We start from the raw sequence: 18,776 nt of genomic DNA on the forward strand, positions 1-18,776 counted from the left end.
AGCAGCACAATTCATTATAACTAAATCTTGGAAGCTGCCTATATGTTCATCAACAGATGGACAAAGAAAATGTGATATTTGCACAGAATGGAGGAATGGAGTACTATTCCGCCATAAAGCTAAACTTAAGTCATTTGTAGGAAATTGGAAGCACCATGGGGTCATAATATTAAATGAAATAAATCAGACACACGAGTTTAAATATCACATGGTTTCTCTTATATGAGAATTTCAAATTATAAATAAAGAGCAAAATAAAAGAAAAGAGAAAGTAGCGGGAAAGATCTTTCTCGAATGGGACAAGTATCAAGAGACAGAGGGAGGAAAAGTGGGGAGGGAAGGGAAAGAAAATGAAGGAGTTAAGTGTGCTATGCAGATGAATCAACTCTGCACAAGAAATGTAAACATTATGCACTACAAATGTGTGCTAGTAAAAATAAAATAATCAATGGGCATAGAGTCTCAGTAAAGTATGATTGTAATATTACATATTGCAAAAGTAATATGTAATTGTGGAATATCTGCAGCACAGACGAAAATACAAAGATTAAAAAAATTAAGAATATATTCCTTCATTAAATCTTAAAAGAACTCTTTCATTACTAAATAAAACTTCTAGTCTTCAATTTAAAATAAAATTTAAAATAAAACTAAATGAACAAATCTACTCTACATCAATAAGGCAAGACTAAATATTCAAGAGTCTTTGACTTCTCATTTAAAAAAACTGTTTATATTGTATAAAGTGAAACTTCCATTAAGCCAAACTTCCACTGAGATTAGATACACTTTATCTTTTACAAGAGAATAGTGTTTTTGAATGAAATGAAATTCTTAAAATGTTAGCACAGTTGAAGAACTAATTTTCTAGACCTTTGATGGTGATTGTTTTTTCTGCTTTTGACAAATTTGAATAAAATGTAGTGCAAAGCAATGAAAAAATGTTAAATGTATCCTTCTTCCTGCTGACATTGCCCCCTGGAGCTCTGTCAAAAACATGGAGTGTGTAGGAAACTTGAGACACAGGAAGCAAGTGACAAACTCTGGGTAATGCTAGCCAGTAAGGCTAGATTGAGCAAGCATAAAACAAACCTGCTCTTTATAGTGCAATGAGCCATGCAGTACAAGCTTCTAGTATTCTCCCAGAAACACCTCCATCAATTAAAACACTCCCACCATATCCTCAGAGAAAGAGGGAAAGGAATTTCCTGCCACAATGAGTGACGGGAGATAGCAAAAGCAACGGACTTGAGGGAACTTTGACAGCACAATAAAAACAAAACCTGGGCCGGGGATTTAGCTCAGTGGTTCTGGCGCCTGACTCTCAAGTGCGCAAGGTCCCGAGTTTGATCCCCGGTACCAAAAAAAAAAAGTAGGAGTGATTTTTGGGCCAGGGATTTAGCTTAGCGGTTCAGGCACCTCCCTGGCAAGTGCAAGGTCCCGAGTTGATTCCCGGTACTAAATAAATAAATAAATAAATAAAACACACCAGAGAAGGAGATTTCTCTTTAAACAAAACAAAACAACCTTGCATTTCTAAACTGTTATATATATTTGATTGCATGAACTCCCACTCTCTCAGTTTCACAAATGGAGTTTTAAGTATTTTGGAAGATTTCCTGATATAGGATTTTCCAGGTACCAAAACTTCTTTAAAAACAGAACATATAACCATTTTTCAAAAACACTGTTCACCACTGTGGCACAGCATTTACTTGAGAATGAATAAATCCTACTAAACTTAAAAAAAAAGGTTCACACTATGTTTAGTCTTGTGGAAGTTGCTTTATCACCTAGATAAAATGGGTTTCATTAGAGATCATTCTACACAGCCCTGAGAAACTTTACTAACCTTCTGGTTTTTTTTAAAAAGTTGCTAAAATGTGTTCTTTTCTCCTAGCTAGGTAATACACAATTTTCTTTACATTTACTCCTTACTCTAATCAGAGGCTCCAAAGAACTGTGTGGAGAAAAATATCAGGATCACATTAATCTATAGTAAGGAAGTTTGGCTTTAGTAAACTAACACTGGGCTGTGGAATAAAACCAGTGAATTCTGTGTATGTTCTTAAGCACTATTTTCAATCATCTTGAAAGAGTGTTTTCTATCATATGAAGACTTATCCTACATGGTAACATATTTATTCTTAATAAACTATTATTCCAAAAAGCTGTAATTAGAATAGGATATAAAGAATCTAAAGGAATTGAAAGGGACTCTCAGATACACCCAGTCACTTTGTTAGAGTCATATTTCATACATAAAAGGGCCATGCAAATTAATTCCATTTCAGACATAAATTAATCAGTTGGAGGTTTTTAAAAATATTTCTGTCCTTGTATGATTTTTAAATTTACATAGATTCATTAACACCGAAATGGAAATGAACCGTCACAACTTTTTCAGATAGAAGGTAAGTATAAAGCCCTGATCTATTATAAAAACTCCTTTCACTGATTAAGTGTTGCATTCTCAGGGGAACTGGCATCTCTTGACACATTCTCTTGATTCACCATTCTTTTGAGTACTCTGAGATGCCCCACATCTTATTTTTAAAATCCTTTGCTTAATTTTTTGTTTGTTTGTTTTTTGGTACCGGGCATCAAACTCGGGTTTTTGCGCTTGCAAGGCAGGCGGCAGAACCACTGAGCTAAATCCCCAGCCCTTCTTTGCTTAATTTTTGTTAAATTAAGCTCTAAGAGACACAACTTGGGCTTTTCCCAGTGTAAATTACTGAGGTATGATTTTGAATGAGTGTCTACTGGTTAGATTCACATTACCAAGTCATAACATGATTTGTCAAATGGTTACACAGCTGTAGTCAATACTTCAATTTTAAAAGTATTCATGTGGCATTTTGTACATTATTATGACAAAATTTTCAATAAAGTAGACTGAAACAGAACGTAGCAAAACTAGCCATGAACCTGAACTATATAAAATCAACCAACCATTTAATTAAGCATAAATACATTCCATGTTTATCAAGGAAAGTAAATCAGAAACATCTTTTAACAAATACAAGAACTCACTTGGTATAATATCACTTGTCCTCAAAATAGCTATTTAGTATTTAATGTTACAATCATGACATAAAATGAAGATGTAACTTTTCAACAACATGTATTTCCTCTTACTTAGGGATAGTATTAGACAAAAACAAAAATGTTAAAACAATATAATAGCTAAACTTTGCTGTCTCTCAAAAAATCTTAAAATTAGTAGTAATTATATAGCTCAATCCTGTATTTAAACAATAATAGTTGAGAGTCTATATTGTGGCTGACAGATGAGTGAGTAAGACAACAATAATCTCCGCCTCAGGGATGCTGATGTACTATCAGGAAAGACAGATACAGGAAGAGAAATAATTGCACACATAATGTGAAAACATTTTTTTAAATATACAAAATACTATGGGAGTATGTAAGTATCTTAACTTGTATAAAACTCAAGAGGAACATTCCAGAGAAATTAATGTTTAAGCTATAATTCAAATATCTAAATAAGGAAATTTACCAAGTAGAAACTTAGTGTGCAAAGATTTGAAGGCAGGAAAACATGCCATCCCAAGAAAAAAAGAGAAATCACGCAGAACGCGCCGAATCAGGCCGCGCCCTGGCAGCAATCCACTGGACACCCCCCCACCCCCACCTCCACCCCCCGCTCCTCTGTACAGCCACCTGGTTACACGCTACAAAGACACAGAGGACACCGGACCACCAGACCACGGTACTGGGTAAGTTGGAGTCATCTTTACCTCCCATCAGGACAGGGACTATCTTCAGGGGAAGGGCAGCTGGAACCTGCAATACAACTCTGCAGAGTTCAACCCTACAGGAGGACAGGGAGCTCAACTTGGGACTTGCAGCCAGAAATCTGCCTGAATCTCATGGGTCTGCGCCTAGCTTGCTGAGACTCATTGACTTATATCTGCACACTGCTACCCACATAGTCAATTGTGACAGCAGAGACATACCCTGGAAGAGGCCCTACATCTTCACTGTTTTATTTTTATTCCCAAAATTAGTATTATTAGTTTGGTTTTTTCTCTTTTATTTTGCTCCTCTTATCTTTACTTTTTTTTCCTACTCTTTGCAAATATTTGTTTTTCTCTCCTTTTTTTCTTTTCTTTTCTTCTTTCTTTTCTCTTTCTTTTCTCTCTTACACTCACTCTCTTGCTCTCCCACATTTTTCATCTCCCCTTTTTGTGCCTGTTTTGGTCCTCACTTGGAGCTCTTTATTTTCCTATTATTCTCTTTTTCCTTTTCACCTGTGTCCTCTGGCCACACTGCTAACCTTCCCCTATTCTTCTTCCCATCTGTCCCTCCCTCCCCAACCCCTTCTAACTCCCCATCCCAAAGGGTAAAGTTGCTATATTGAAGAGTTTACTCACTATATGTTGGGTTGGTCCTCGATCTTGATTTAACTCACACAGTTAAAGGTGATAGATTAATAACTACCACAAAATGTCATTTTCAAAGATGTACTTGATGCAATGGTGTTGCTGATTGTATCACTTGGGCTAAGGTTTTCTTATTGATCTAGTCAATGAACCTTCCTAGTATAAGGAAAATGAGATAGCCTTAGAGTCACTAGAGACTCAAAACTTAAAGACCAGCTATATCTGGAAGACACCTCTGAGAAGCAATCATTCCATAAGGGTTCTAATTACAAGCAACAAAGATACCGACAATAAGCAATTTCAAACTATCAACCCAGGAGTCAAACCAAGAAAAAAAGACCACTTAGGATGAAGAGTGGAGAAAAGGGAGAAGAAAGACAACAGACATGGCTGAAGAAATGAAACAACAAAAAAACTTTTTGGCACATAAAGGCTTCCCACTGAAGCATCTGGGAGAAAAAAAACCTGCCAGTAAATGTGTTGAGGATTTTCATTTCTCTGTTCATCGAGGATAATGGACTATAATTTTATTTTTTTATAACATCCTTACATGGTTTTGTTATCAAGGTAATTCTGATCTTGTAAGATGAGTTTGGAAGTTTCCCTTTTCAGAGGAGTTGGAGAAGGATTAGTATTATTAGTTCTTTAAATATTTACTACAATTTAGAAATAAAGCCATCATGACCTGGCCTTTTCTTTTTCATAGGAGATTTTGTTAATGATTCAACTTCCTTATTCAATATTGATCTGTTTAGATTTCCTATTTCTTCATGACTTCACCTTAGTAGGTTATATGTATCCAAGAATTTATTCATTCCTTTTAGGCTATCCCATTCATTCATGATATTTGCACATAACAGTCTTCTATAATATTCTGTATTTTTGTACCTTCAGTTGTAATGTGTCCTTCTTCATTTCTGATTTTGAGTCTCTAATATTTTATAATCCAGCTAAGGGCTTTTTTATTTTGTCTTCTCAAAAAACTAACTCAGTTTCAATGATCTTTTCTATTGTTTCTCTATTTTCTATTTCATTTATTTCTACTCTGATTTTTATTATTTCCTTCTAACTCTGGTCTTGGTTTGTTCTTGTTCTATTGCTATTTCTATAACTATCTTTTTCCTTTTTAATGTATGCCTTTATCAGTATACACTTCCTCAGTAGAATGGCTAATGATACTGTTGTATCTCATAAGTTTTGCTATATCGTATTTCCATTTTCATTTGTCTCAAGGCTGTCTATTTAATTTGTGCATTTTAATTTCTTCTTCATCTTTTTAGTAATATGTCATTTCCACATAACTGAATTATCCCAAATTCTTTGTTATTGATTTCTAATTTTATAGCATTGTGGTCAGAAAAGATACTTGACAACGAATTCAGTCTTCTTAAATATCTTAATACTGGTTTTGTGGCCTAACATGATCCCTCTTGAAGAATGGTCCATGTACACTTGAGAAGAACATGTATTCCAATGCAGTAGATGGAATGCCTGTTTGCTCTACTGGTCTAAATGTGGTTCAAATCATTTTTCTTCAACAATTGAATATAATATCCCACACTCATGGACTGTAAGGCTTCACTCCTGAGGGGTCCACCTCTAACCTTATTGAAAAACACTTATATGGATATGCAACTTTTCTCTTGCTGTTTCTAATGTCTTCTTTTTGGCTTTGATTTTTGACAGTTTGATTATAACTTGTCTTGGTGTACCCATGTTTGGAATCAATTTGATTGGAGACGTTTGACCTTTATATACTTTGATATTTACATGTTCTCTAGATTTGAAAAGTTTTCTGGGATTGTATTTTATGAGTTTCCTGATCCTTTGTCTTTCTCTTCTCATTCTTAAACTTCTATAATTGGAAAATGTACCCTTTTGATACTGCCCCATAAATCACATAACATTTTTTCATTCATTTTCATTTTTCTTTATTTTTTCCTCTGTATGTTGTCTAATAATTTTTAAGTTTACCGATTCTGTTTTATCAATTCTGCTGTTGACATTCTTTCATTTTTCATTTATTTATTTATTTTTTTGGTACCGGGGATCGAACTCAGGACCTTGTGCTTAAAAGGCAGGCGCAGTGCCACTGGCTAAATCCCTGGCGATTTACTATATTTTTAATCCAAAATTTTTGATTTTTAAAAATAAATTCCATTTCTCTTTTAACTTCTCCTTTTAGTCAATTATTGTTGCCATGAATTTTGTTTTGTTTGTTTTGTTTTTGTATTGTTTCCATGATTTTACTGAATTAACTTTTATTTTCTTGAAGTTCACTGAGTTTTTTTCAAGCAAGTACTTTGAACTCCTTGTTGGCCAGTTTATATAACTCTGTTACTTTAGGCTGGGTTACTGCTGGTTTCTTTGAATTCTTTAGGGATGTCATGCTTCCCAGATTACCCTTGAGCCTTGCTGGGAAACCCTTTGCCAGTCGGCCCATGTGGAAATTCTGGGAGGGTTGTCTGGATGGCCCACCATGGGCTGATCCTGAAGTCCTTGTAAGGAGAACCAGTGACAGCCTGGTGTGTGGGGTTGCACCCACTGGGATAGACTTGTTGACTGGGTCTCCGGAGTGGGCCTGGGGCCTGGCCAATGTTGGGAACCAAGCAAAGATAGGTGCACACTTCCCTCCCGAGCGGAGTGGATCTGCCTCTGAGCTCTGAGCACTGGGCTGGGGGACAGCTGATGTAACATAAAGCTGCCTTCCGTCTCTCGCAAGGGGCTTTTCTTACTCTGAGCTTCACCCAGGAACGGTTGTCTCTCACCGGCTTTTCTGAATCTTGTGAAAGTATTTGTGAACTCTTATGTGTGTGAATAGCTGGTCAAATTAGTATTTCTATAGAAGGATACATGTTGGAAAGACCTAGTCTTACTGATAGTCAATTTCCTTTTGCAATTATTAATTCATTGAAGGCAACTGCAGAAAGAAATACTTAGAAAATGTTTAAGTCGCTGATTTCTCCTTGACTCTTTTCTGTTTAAGTAATGTCTTTCTCATCCATTTGCTGTTACTTGTTACCTGTACTGTGCTTACTTTAATGCTTCTTATCTCACTCCAATGTTCTACCTTCAGTGAGTGTGGGGAACAGTGGAGCACATTGAGGAAGGAGCCATTCTGGCACCTGGTCTCCTGGACAGGAATTCTGTGGTTTTTCTCACCATTGTTAATCATCCAAACGCTTCAATTTTTCTCTAATCCAACCTTAAATACTGACTCTCTAGACCACAAAAAATAAATGAAAATTTTGCTGGCTTAACTACTTGATTGCTTCTCTACTGAATTTCAACTAGGCAACCATGTAATTATATCTGGCCTTGGTTCTTTTCCGGGAATCTGGAACCATTCCTGAGTAGGGTCCAGTCTTGAGGCCTTTCCTACCTGCAATGAACTCTCCTCCGTGTTTGTGGGAGCTCTGGCTTCCTTCCCAAATCCAACCATCTCCTTCCTCAATTTCTCATATATTATGGCCTTCCAAGGGTTTTCTGACTTATTTTCCAGCATAGCTCTGAACTGAGTTATATATTTATTTTGTGTTCTACCTAGGGGTTGGAGGCATGGATACAAGATTACGATGGGTGCTTGGCTTATCATAAGGAACAAAAGATCTATAACTTTCTTCTTCTCAACAAATAATTTAACATGAAGTATAAGTTATAAAAAGGGATAGAAAATTTCTTCTCATAATTTCAGTATCATTAAAACCTACTGATTTTTAAAATTAGTCTTAAATTAGGAGACTCAACTAATGTATTTATGTTTCATTATCTCAGGATTCTGTTTGCATAATTTCTAAACAACATGAGAAAGTCACCTTGGAATCTCTTCATCTTGGTATATACCAGGAAACATGTATATAAAATGGTAAAGCTGAATGTTATGTAGGAGATGAAAGAAGCGCTAAGGAATCTGACATGAATAAAATATGAGGGGGTAGGAGGAATAAATGTGGGAGAAGATGAAACGTAATGTGTCTAGCATAGAGCTGAATGTCAGATCATCTCATGGGAAGGGGACAAGGGAATACTGACTAGGTGTTTGATGTTTTTTAATTAAAATATTTTCTTTAAAGTTAATATAGGCCTTTTACATGCAGTGCTGTAAGGGACAGAATAAAGACTGCACCTGAGTTCTAATTCCATCTTTCCCATTTGACCTCGGGCCAAACTATCTCCTTCTGAGCTTTATCATCTTTCTAATCAGTGCTATCTTTTTAAGCTTTCTCATCTGAAAACTGAGTTCCCTATTTCAAAATTTCCTAATGAGGATTAAATGTGTCAATTTACGTGCGTAGTTTAGAGCAGTAATTAATACATTCTTGTTCAGTCTGGAAGTGTTGGTCATTATAATTGTTGTCATTGTTATCAATATTACAATTGCTAAGGATCCCATGAAAGCTTTTGGCAACTCACTCAGTAGTTTAGAAAAATTACACTCAAGGATCAGAAATTTAAAACGACCATAAACTCTAAGAAGATAGTTTTTTCTAGAAATCTCTAGGATTCTTGTCCTAATTTAGCCAAAATTCTGAATAGTAAGTATTATTTAAATATTTTTGACATAGTGTAAGAGACAGAAGATATGTAAACTGACTTTGGAAAATTCAATATTCTTATTGAAATCTAAGCTTTTGTTTCATTTCTATTTTAATTATTATCTATATTTTCTTATGAAATAACTGATCAAGACATTTATATCTAGTCTACCTACTACTAGAATCCATGGAAAACTATTTTTGAAGAAAAGGTCTGCTTACTTTACAGTCACTAGCAAGTAAAACGTATGTTGCAGTTCCATAGTTTACTTAAACGGAAAAATTTTTATACTTCATTCCAGCTCTAGATTAACAAATATTTTATTGATGAGTCAAAGCAATGCTTAAGCCATTATCAAAAATTAACAAGAAAAATCCCTCACGCATATGTCAAATGGTCTCCCTTCCTTACTTTAAGTATTCCAGAATTTATCTATGTATTAAACGTATTATGAGGCATAATTATCCTGTGATATCTCTTAGTAACTCCAAAATAAGAGAGTAGCATAAAGAAGGTTTAAGAGCTTTAACTGCATCATTATACCACGCACCATGTGCTAATGGAATGGCTGTTTAATACTCTGAAACGGGGCTGCGGGGCGGGGCGGGGGGGCGGATCAGAAGCACATGCAAATACACTCTGTTCTCAGAGTACAACCCATGGATTACTAAATAGATTTAATATTAAAGATCTAATTTTGCATTCTGGAAATCTAAATGCCACTTAAGTCCTACAGAAATTAGTAGAATCTGCACAGGAATGTTATGTCTAATCACGTTACATAAGGCAACCTGATATTGCTGATGACAACTTACATAAAATGATCTATTTCTGTGTTTGAATAAATTCCTCCCATTCAGTGATATGGTTTTTAAAATCAAGTGAAAAATTCTTCGATCTAAATATTTTCTACTTTATGTCCCCAATTCATCAAATAGCTACTTATCCTGAGGACATGCATTCCACATTCCCATAAATATTGCACGATATTTTACAAATACCTGGCCTAGAGGGTATAATCATTTATTCTTCTACAATTCTGTTTTCTTCTAAGTCAAAAATTGCCCAAACTTATGAAATCAATTAGTTTAAAAATACTTTGTTATGAATATCTTATTTTAGGTACATTTCATGTGTCAAAATTTACCCCCTCCGATGCAATTTTTCCAGTTGTAAAGGAGTAAATAAGTAAAGAGGAAAACAATTAAAATCATCCAGAAATAGCCATGATATGTAAGTATATTTTTTTTGAGTAGTTATCATTAAAGGTGAGCAGATATACAGTCTTACTGCAGATACAACAGAGTCCTAGTTTTGTTCTTTGCACATACATTTTGTAGTGGTTATTGCCTATTCCAAGGAAAATTATTTCCAAATGACCTTATTTGGTTGTTAATAATATCCCATTACCCATTACTGGATATAGCAATAATATAAAGTTTTTTTCCCAAATAGCTTTAATTTCATGTACCATTCATATGCTAAGTTCCTTTATTCCAACTAATAATATTATGTGGACAATTAAACATCTATATTTTGATCGTGTGAATTTGCAGTTCCATAGCAATCAAAATGAAAATATCCAAAACTATATTCATTATTTAGTTCTCTAATGTCTCTCACCTCCCTATTTTTCTCTAGTGTCTCTCTCTCCTCTTTTCTTTCTCTCTCTCTGACACACACACCTCCTATCTCAGAGCCTACAGACCCTCATTTGCATAGACTCAGAAGCTGGCAAGCTGAGTCATCAACTAATTCTCTCCAAACAGCCTCTGCCTTTGATTCAGACAATGCCAATTCTACTTTTTCAACATAACAGCATATTATTTATTGTTCTTCATTCCCATTAGCATTTCTTTTTCCAGTTCTCCAACATTTTAAATTTGAGTTATTGCAGAGTGTGCTAGAGAGTTTTTCTTTCTCTGGCCTTGGTGAAATTACTTCTTATCTCCACACTGCACTCAAAGTAATTTTTGTAAAAGCAAAAATCTGCATAGGTTATTCACATGCTTACTTCCCTACAGTGGTGCCATTTACAACCCATATATTCAGGAAAATGTCAAACCCCTTAAAATGTTTTATTATCCTCTGTCCCGTTAGCTTCTTCACTCTTATCTCTCCTGCCCACCTCTTACCCAGCCCCTACTAGGAACACCAACATTAGGAGGTACACCCTTCTAAAGCTGTTTAGTGTTCCCCAAAAAAATTGGTGCCAACCCAGAATTTCAAAATATTATCTCATTTGGAAATAAGGTATTTGAAAATGTAAATAGCCAAAGATGTTGACATAAAAATCACTGCATTAGGACAGTCCCTAATTCCAATGACTGCTGTGTTTATAAGAAGAGGAGAGTACACAGAGACTCACAGGGAAGAACAGAAAGCCCACCCGGAGACTTAATTTTTACACTAGTTCAAGTGAAGGAATACTGAGTCACCAAAAGCTAAAGAAACGAGGAAGTATCTTTCTTTACAAACCCCCAAGGGACAGAGACCCTCCTGATGCTTTGATTTTAGATCTTACCTCCATAATTTCTTCTTTCCTTAACTGATTTTTTTGTTTGTTTGCTTTAAACCATGGAGTTTGTTAAGTTCTTTATAACTGTAGTTCTCTGAAACAAACACACCACTCATCCCAGACTTCCTGCTGCATACTAAGGGTTACATCTCAGTTTCCCCTAGAGAGTAAAATACAAATAGAGCAAAGAATAATTCAGCTGTTTATATTTAGGTGCACTGTTGTGTACAGAAACTGGCATATGATGGGCAATTAATAACTATATGTATGAAAGAAAGAACAAATGAACATTTCATGATAGTAGACACATATTGGGAACTGTACAATATGATTATTGAATCCATACATTCATTTCAGTGGAAAAATCTTTATCATTTGAGATTTTTATGCCTTTATTATTTGATGGATTTTGACTGTCCCTTCTGAGCAAGGGTTTTAGCCATGCCTACAGTTTTCATTTGTGCCATCTCCACTCCCCATTCCAATCTCAGAACATTGAAGTTCCTGTTGGAAATCAAGTTCTCTATACACAGGGGGAGAGACAGGCAACACTAATTTGGACATTACTGGTCCAAAGTCAGGTACATGGCAATACGCTTCAATCTCTCTCCATTTCCTGTCCTCTGGATCCCTGGAACAGTCTGGCTCCTGTCTTTTCAGAGAACTGTTTTATCTGATTACCCTCTGATTCTCTGAGGAAACTCATATCCTTTTGACCAAATGTCTTTTTTGTTTAAATACCCAGAACTAATTTCTGCTTCTGGCAATCTAAGAACAGCAATTATACTGTTCATATGTAGGTGTGATCAGTCCATAGCACAGACTGCTTATATAAATGCACAGGTGTTGCTTCCCAGATAGTCACATGACCAGAAAGGTTAGATTTGTCAGCCACCTGACTGAGGAACTGTGCAAGGTAAAAATTACGACTGTCATTTTTTTCTGACAGAGCTGCCTTCCTTTCTTCATCTACTATACAACATGAATGTAAATCCTCCTCTTCCCCCTCATTTACTGCATCCTTTATAAATGTAAACATAAAAAATATTATTTATATTTTAAAAGTTTTTACTGAAATAATTTTCTCAATGCAGATCATGTTCTAAAAGCAAATTAAACCACTGTATGAAGAAGGTCACCCCTAAGTCAGGGTTTTTATATAATAAATGATACCATCATTGCACAAATAGTTTAAACCAAAAAAATTACCATTTTGCAACACAGAGACCAACATATTGTTGGGCAACTATTTCCCACATTCTATTATTTTCCCGAAATACTAAAGTAATTGAAATTAATGTATGTGGAATTCATTCATTACAATTACATATCACATAAATATTCAATTTTTTCTTAAAACCTCATTATTAAATGAAAACCAATGTTAACAATGTAGAGATGAAGATTACTTTGAATATCATGATAAAAAGTGTTTTGCACATGTACACATACTAAATATAAATTTTAAAACATCACTAAAGACAGAGATAGGTGTGGTCTTTGCCTGTGCTTGCTTTAATAATTTTAACTTGATAGATTCATGGAAAGCATTGATACACTCACATCTTTCATGATGAAAGGAAATCTCAGATTTTCAAAATACCTTTTGCACTGAGGAAAAGAAGTGAGCCTAATTAAAGGTGAAATTAGGGCCCCCAGCACCAAGGAGCAGAGCCACCACCAGCACCAGGGAGGCAAGCTGCTTGGGGGCCACAGCACCCGTCCCCCGTTGAAATGAGAAGACTCATAAACAAGGCTCAAAAGCAGACTTCCAGATCACCTAAAGCAACCAAAAAGGGAAATGAGATGGAACACTCTGATATGCAACAACCTGGACTCTCTAAACTGGCAACAAAAGGGTATGTGGAAGAAATTAAATCACAAATAATATCTCAGATAACAGAAGAAACTGTGCGCATAGTGTAGGACATGATGAATAAAGCTAGAGAAGACACGGATGAAAAAAATAGAGGAGCTGAGGAACATGATGGAATCCCAACACAAGAAACAAACGGAATCCATAAAATACATCCAAACAGATTTCCAAGAGATTAAAAACTCCACTGAAAGTTTACACAGCAGAATGAGCCAATGTGAGGACAGAATTTCAGATATAGAAGATAAGATTGCAATTAGTGACCAGGAAAACAAAAATTGCTTTAAAACTGTAAGGGACCACAAGAAATCAATCCAACAGCTGCTAGATGATGCAAAGAAGAATAACATAAGACTGACTGGAGTCAATGAAGAAACAGGAGAGAGTACAAATGACATAAAAAAAACTGTTCACAGAAGTGATGGCAGAAAACTTCCCAAGCAGGGGGAAAGAACTGGAAATATAGATAAGTGAGGAATATAGGACTCCAACTAATGTTAATCAAAAGAAATCTACAGATAGGCATATAATTATTCACATTCCAGAAACCCAACAGAAGAACAAAGTTCTACAAGCAGTTAGACAAAAGAAACAAATCACATACAAAGGAAAGCCCATCAGAATCACAGCAGACTTCTCAATGCAAACCCTCAAGGCAAGAAGAACTTGGAGTGATGTAGTACAAGCTCTAAAGGAAAACAGCCTCCAACCCAGACTGATGTACCCTGCAAAACTATCTTTCAAAATTGATGGAGAAATAAGATACTTTCATGATAAAGAGCACCTCAGGAACTCCATGAATACCAAAGCAGCACTCCAAAAAATTTAGACAATATCCTAGGAAAAGACAACAAGGATCACAATCCCAGGAAGCACAGCAGAATGAATCCTTCAGACCCAACAAGAAATTAAATGGAAAGGGGGAGAATTCAACAAAAAGAAAAGGCCATGACAATGATAAGTCAATACATACCAATTATAACCATCACAATGTTAATGGTCTCAATTCACCAATCAAAAGAAATACAATGGCAGAATGGGTCAAGAAGAAAGATCCAACAATATGCTGCATACAAGAAACACACTTAATTGAAACAAAAAACTCATAGACTGAAAGGTAAAGGATGGAAAACAATACTCCATGTGACAGGAACCTGAAAAAAAGCACGAGTAGCTATCCAATTTGCAGATCAAGTGGATTTCAAAGCAACACTGATTGACAGAGACAAAGAAGGACACTACATCCTTGTAAAGGGAATAGTCCAAGGGGAAGAGATGACAATCATAAACATATATGCACCGAACACTAGTGAGCCCAACTGTATAAAACAAATACTGACAGATATGAAAAATCAAATGAGCACTAATACAATACTAGTGGGGAACCTCAATACCCAACTGTCACAAATAAATCACCCAGACAAAAAATAAGTAATGAAATACTAGAACTCAATCAAACTCTTGAACTTAACAGATGTTTACAGAGTGTTCCACCCCACAAAATCAGAATACACATGCTTTTCAGCTGCACATGGGTCATTCCCTGAAATAGACAACATACTAGCTCATAGAACCTGTTTAACTAAGTAAAAGGAATGCAAGTTATTTCCTGTATATTATCAGACCATAGTGTGATGAAATTGGAAATCAATAGCAAAACAAACCACAAATATTTCATTAATACATGGAAATTGAACAGCACACTTCTGAATAACCAATGGGTCACAGAAGAAATTAAAGAAGAAATCTGACAGTCCCTTCAATTCAATGACAATGGCAATACAACATATCGCAATCTATGGGACACAATGAAGGCAGTCTTAGGAGGGAAATTCATAGCAATGAACACTCATATCAGGAAAACAGACTGAGCCCAATTAAACGACTTGATGCTGAACCTCAAGCTTCTAAAAAAAGAAGAGCAGGACAACCCCAAAGCTCAAATAAGGGAGGAAATTATAAAGATCAGAGCAGAAATCAATTCAATGGACCCTAAAAGAACCACACACAAAAAAATCAATGAAGCCAAGAGTTGGTTCTTCGAAAGAATAAACAAAATTGACAAACCCTTAGCCATCCTTATCAGAAAAAGGAAAGAAAAGGCCCAAATCCATGCAATTAGGAATGAAAAGGATGAAATTACAACGGACCCAGCAGAAATCCAGAGGATCATCAATACCTACTTCAAAAACCTATAATGCTGGGCCGGGGATTTAGCTCCGAGGTTCCAGCGCCTACCTTGCAAGCTCAAGGTACTGAGTTTGATTTCCTGGTACCAAAAAAAAAAAAAAAACTATATGCTAATATGATGGAAAACACAGAAAAAATAGACAGATTTCTAGATACGTATGAATTACCAAAGTTCAACGAAGAAGACCTAACAATTCTAAACAACCCAGTATCAATCAAAAAAATTGAAAATGTAATTAAAAACTTAGCAACTGAGAAAAGCCCAGGTCCTCATGGCTTCATTGCTGAATTCTACAAGACATTTAGAGAGGAACTACTGCCACTACTGTTTAAACTCTTCAATGAAATTGAAAGGGAAGCAATACTCCCAAATTCATTCCTGGAAGCAAGCATCACCTTGATCCCCAAAGCAGAGAAAGACCCAACCGAAAAAGAGAACTATAGGTCAATCTCACTAATGAACATAGATGCAAAAATCCTTAATAAGATTCTGGCAAACTGAATGCAGAAGATCAGCAAGAAGATCCTACACCCTGACCAAGTGAGATTCCTCCCAGGGATCCAGGGATGGTTCAACATATGCAAATCAACAAATGTTAATACACTATATCAATAGAGCCAAGGACAAAAACCATATGATTATCTCCATATATGTAGAAAAAGCATTTGACAAAATCCAACATGCATTTATGATAAAAACCCTACATAAAATTGGAATAGATGATCTCTACCTCAAGCTGATAAAAACCATCTATGAAAAACCAACAGCCAATATCATACTAAATGGTCAAAAACTGAAATCCTTCACACTCAAATCAGGAACAAGACAAGGATGCCCATTATCACCACTCTTGTTCAATACAGTTTTGGAAACATTAGCCATGGCAATTAAACAAGAGAAAGAAATAAAAGGAATCAAGATAGGAAATAAAGAAGTCAAATTGTCATGATTTGAAGATGACATGATACTCTATATAGATGACCCCAAGAACTCCACCAAAAGTCCTCTAGACTTAATAACCAAATTCAGTAGAGTAGGTGGATGCAACGTCAACACACAAAAATCAATAGCTTTCCTCTAAGTGAACAAGACTCACTGAGACAGAAATCAGGCAAACAACTCCTTTCACAATAGCATCCAAAAAACTGAAATACCTAGGAATCAACCTAACAAAAGAAATCAAAGACCTCTTCTCTGAAAAGTATAGCACTCTGAAAGGAGAGATTGAAGATGATATCAGAAAATAGAAAGACATCCCCTGTTCCTGGATAGGAAGGATCAATATAGTGAGAATGGCCATACTTCCAAAACTGCTATATAGATTCAATGCAATCCCAACTGAAATCTCAGCAGCATACTTGACAGACCTTGAGAAAACAATCCAAAAATTCATTTGGAACAAGAAGAGACCCAGAATAACAAAAGCAATTCTAGGTAAGAGAGAAATGGCAGGGGGTATCACAATCCCCAACTTGAAACTATACTACAAAGCTACTGTGATTAAAAACAGCATGGTACTGGCAAAGAAACAGACCCAAGGATCAGTGGACCAGATTAGAAGATGCAGAAACAACTGCAGATACACTCAGGCACCTCATCTTCGATAAAGGAACCAAACACCCTCACTGGAGGAAAGATAGACTTTTTAATAAATAGTGCTGGAAAAACTGGGTTTCAACTTGTCAAAGATTCAAACCAGACCTGTATCTCTTACCATGCACTAAACTAAAATCGAAGTGCATTAAAGATCTAAATATTAAAGTAGAAACTCTGAACTGGCTGGAACAGAGGTTAGGTGAAACTCTTGAAGACATTGGTATAGGAAAAGATTTTATGAACAAAACCTCAGTTGCCCATGAACTAGCATAAACAATCAACAAGTGGAATTTCTTAGTCAAAAGTTTCTGCACAGCAAGAGAAACCACCAGCAGTGTGAAGAGACAACCAAACTGCAGGAAAAAATTTTCACCTGCTATTCCTCAGACGAAGGTCTAGTATCTAGAATCTATAAAGAACTTAAACAAATCAGACCTTCCAAATTTAAAGACCCAATCCGAAAATGGGCATCTGAAATGAACAGACATTTCTCAGACAAAGAAGTAGAAATAGCAAATAAATACATGAAAAAATGTTCAACAGCACTGGTCATTCGAGAGATGCAAATGAAAACAACGCTGAGATTCCACCTCACTCCAGAAAGAAGGGCTGCTATCATGAAATCAACCAACAACAAATGCTGGCGGGGCTGTGGGGAAAGAGGAACACTCCTCCACTGCTGGTGGGAGTGCAAACTGGTGCGACCACTATGGAAATCAGTATGGAGAAACCTCAAAGAACTAGGACTGGAAGTCCCATCTGACACTGCTATTCCCCTGCTGGGTATCTTTGCCAAAGAATTAAAAGAATCATACCACAGTGAAATATGTGCACCCATGTTCATAGCAGCACAATTTGTAGTAGCTAAAACTTGGAAGCAGCCCAAATGGCCCCCATCAACTGGAGACTGGATAAAGAAAATGTGGGGTTTTTTATAAAATGAAGTACTACTCAGCCATCAAAAATGAGAAATTAGAGATATTTATAGCTAAATGAATGCACACTGAGGCAATACTCTTACGTGAAATAAATAGGACACACGTGTAAATACTGAATAGTTTTTCTAGTGTGAGAAACTAAAAGTGTAAATAAGTACTAAAACACATAATAAATACTGTGAAGTAGGAAGAAAAGGGGCAAAGGGGAACGGGAAGTGGGAGGGATAGTGGAAAGGAAAGAAGAGAATGGAATTGATATGAGAAAATGAAAAAAAGGAAACAAAGTCTTTGTACATCAGGAGGGATGGAGGGGTTGAAGGGAGGGCAGGGAAATGGGGAAAAAATAAGAACCAAGATGGATTATGTGAAGGTGCAAATTTCCAATGATGAATGTCATTATATTGTGTATCTAAAATGTACCAATAAAATTAATTTTAAAAAATAATAAAACATCACTGAAAGCAGAACAGCATTCAAGTTCTTCAGTGGCTTAATGGTTATGTTCCTTTGCATTTTAATGTAGATAAAACAATGCAGCTTCTGAATATGATTTAAATTTATTTCCCACTGAAGGATTTCCCTAGAGACCTTTCAGACAAAGTGTTGTTAGTCTTACCTACTTGCAGGAGCGGGGACAGAATATACTTCTAGCTCCTTTTTCCTTTTTTGCTAACATTCCTTCACAGTTTTTCATCCATGTATTTACAACTCACTA

The 18,776-nt window shown here is 35.9% G+C and overlaps 1 protein-coding gene across 39 annotated transcripts in view; it reads right to left on the bottom strand.

The window, feature by feature from the left end:
• Positions 1 to 18,776, bottom strand: part of Gulp1 (GULP PTB domain containing engulfment adaptor 1) — a 271,287-nt gene that overhangs the window by 162,577 nt on the left and 89,934 nt on the right. For 11 of the 39 annotated variants that reach the window (XM_087209602.1, XM_087209619.1, XM_087209615.1 and 8 more), the window contains exon 3: positions 11,467 to 11,620. The exons of the other annotated variants lie outside the window; for them this stretch is intronic. The gene's annotated coding sequence lies outside the window, so the exon portion shown is untranslated. The remainder of the gene's footprint in view (positions 1 to 11,466; positions 11,621 to 18,776) is intronic. 39 annotated transcript variants of the gene reach the window in all.

This window comes from Heterocephalus glaber, unplaced genomic scaffold, assembly GCF_053883595.1.
Source record: "Heterocephalus glaber isolate CG9 unplaced genomic scaffold, H.glaber_assembly_v1.0 deba00001058, whole genome shotgun sequence".
Taxonomy (NCBI): domain Eukaryota; kingdom Metazoa; phylum Chordata; class Mammalia; order Rodentia; family Bathyergidae; genus Heterocephalus; species Heterocephalus glaber.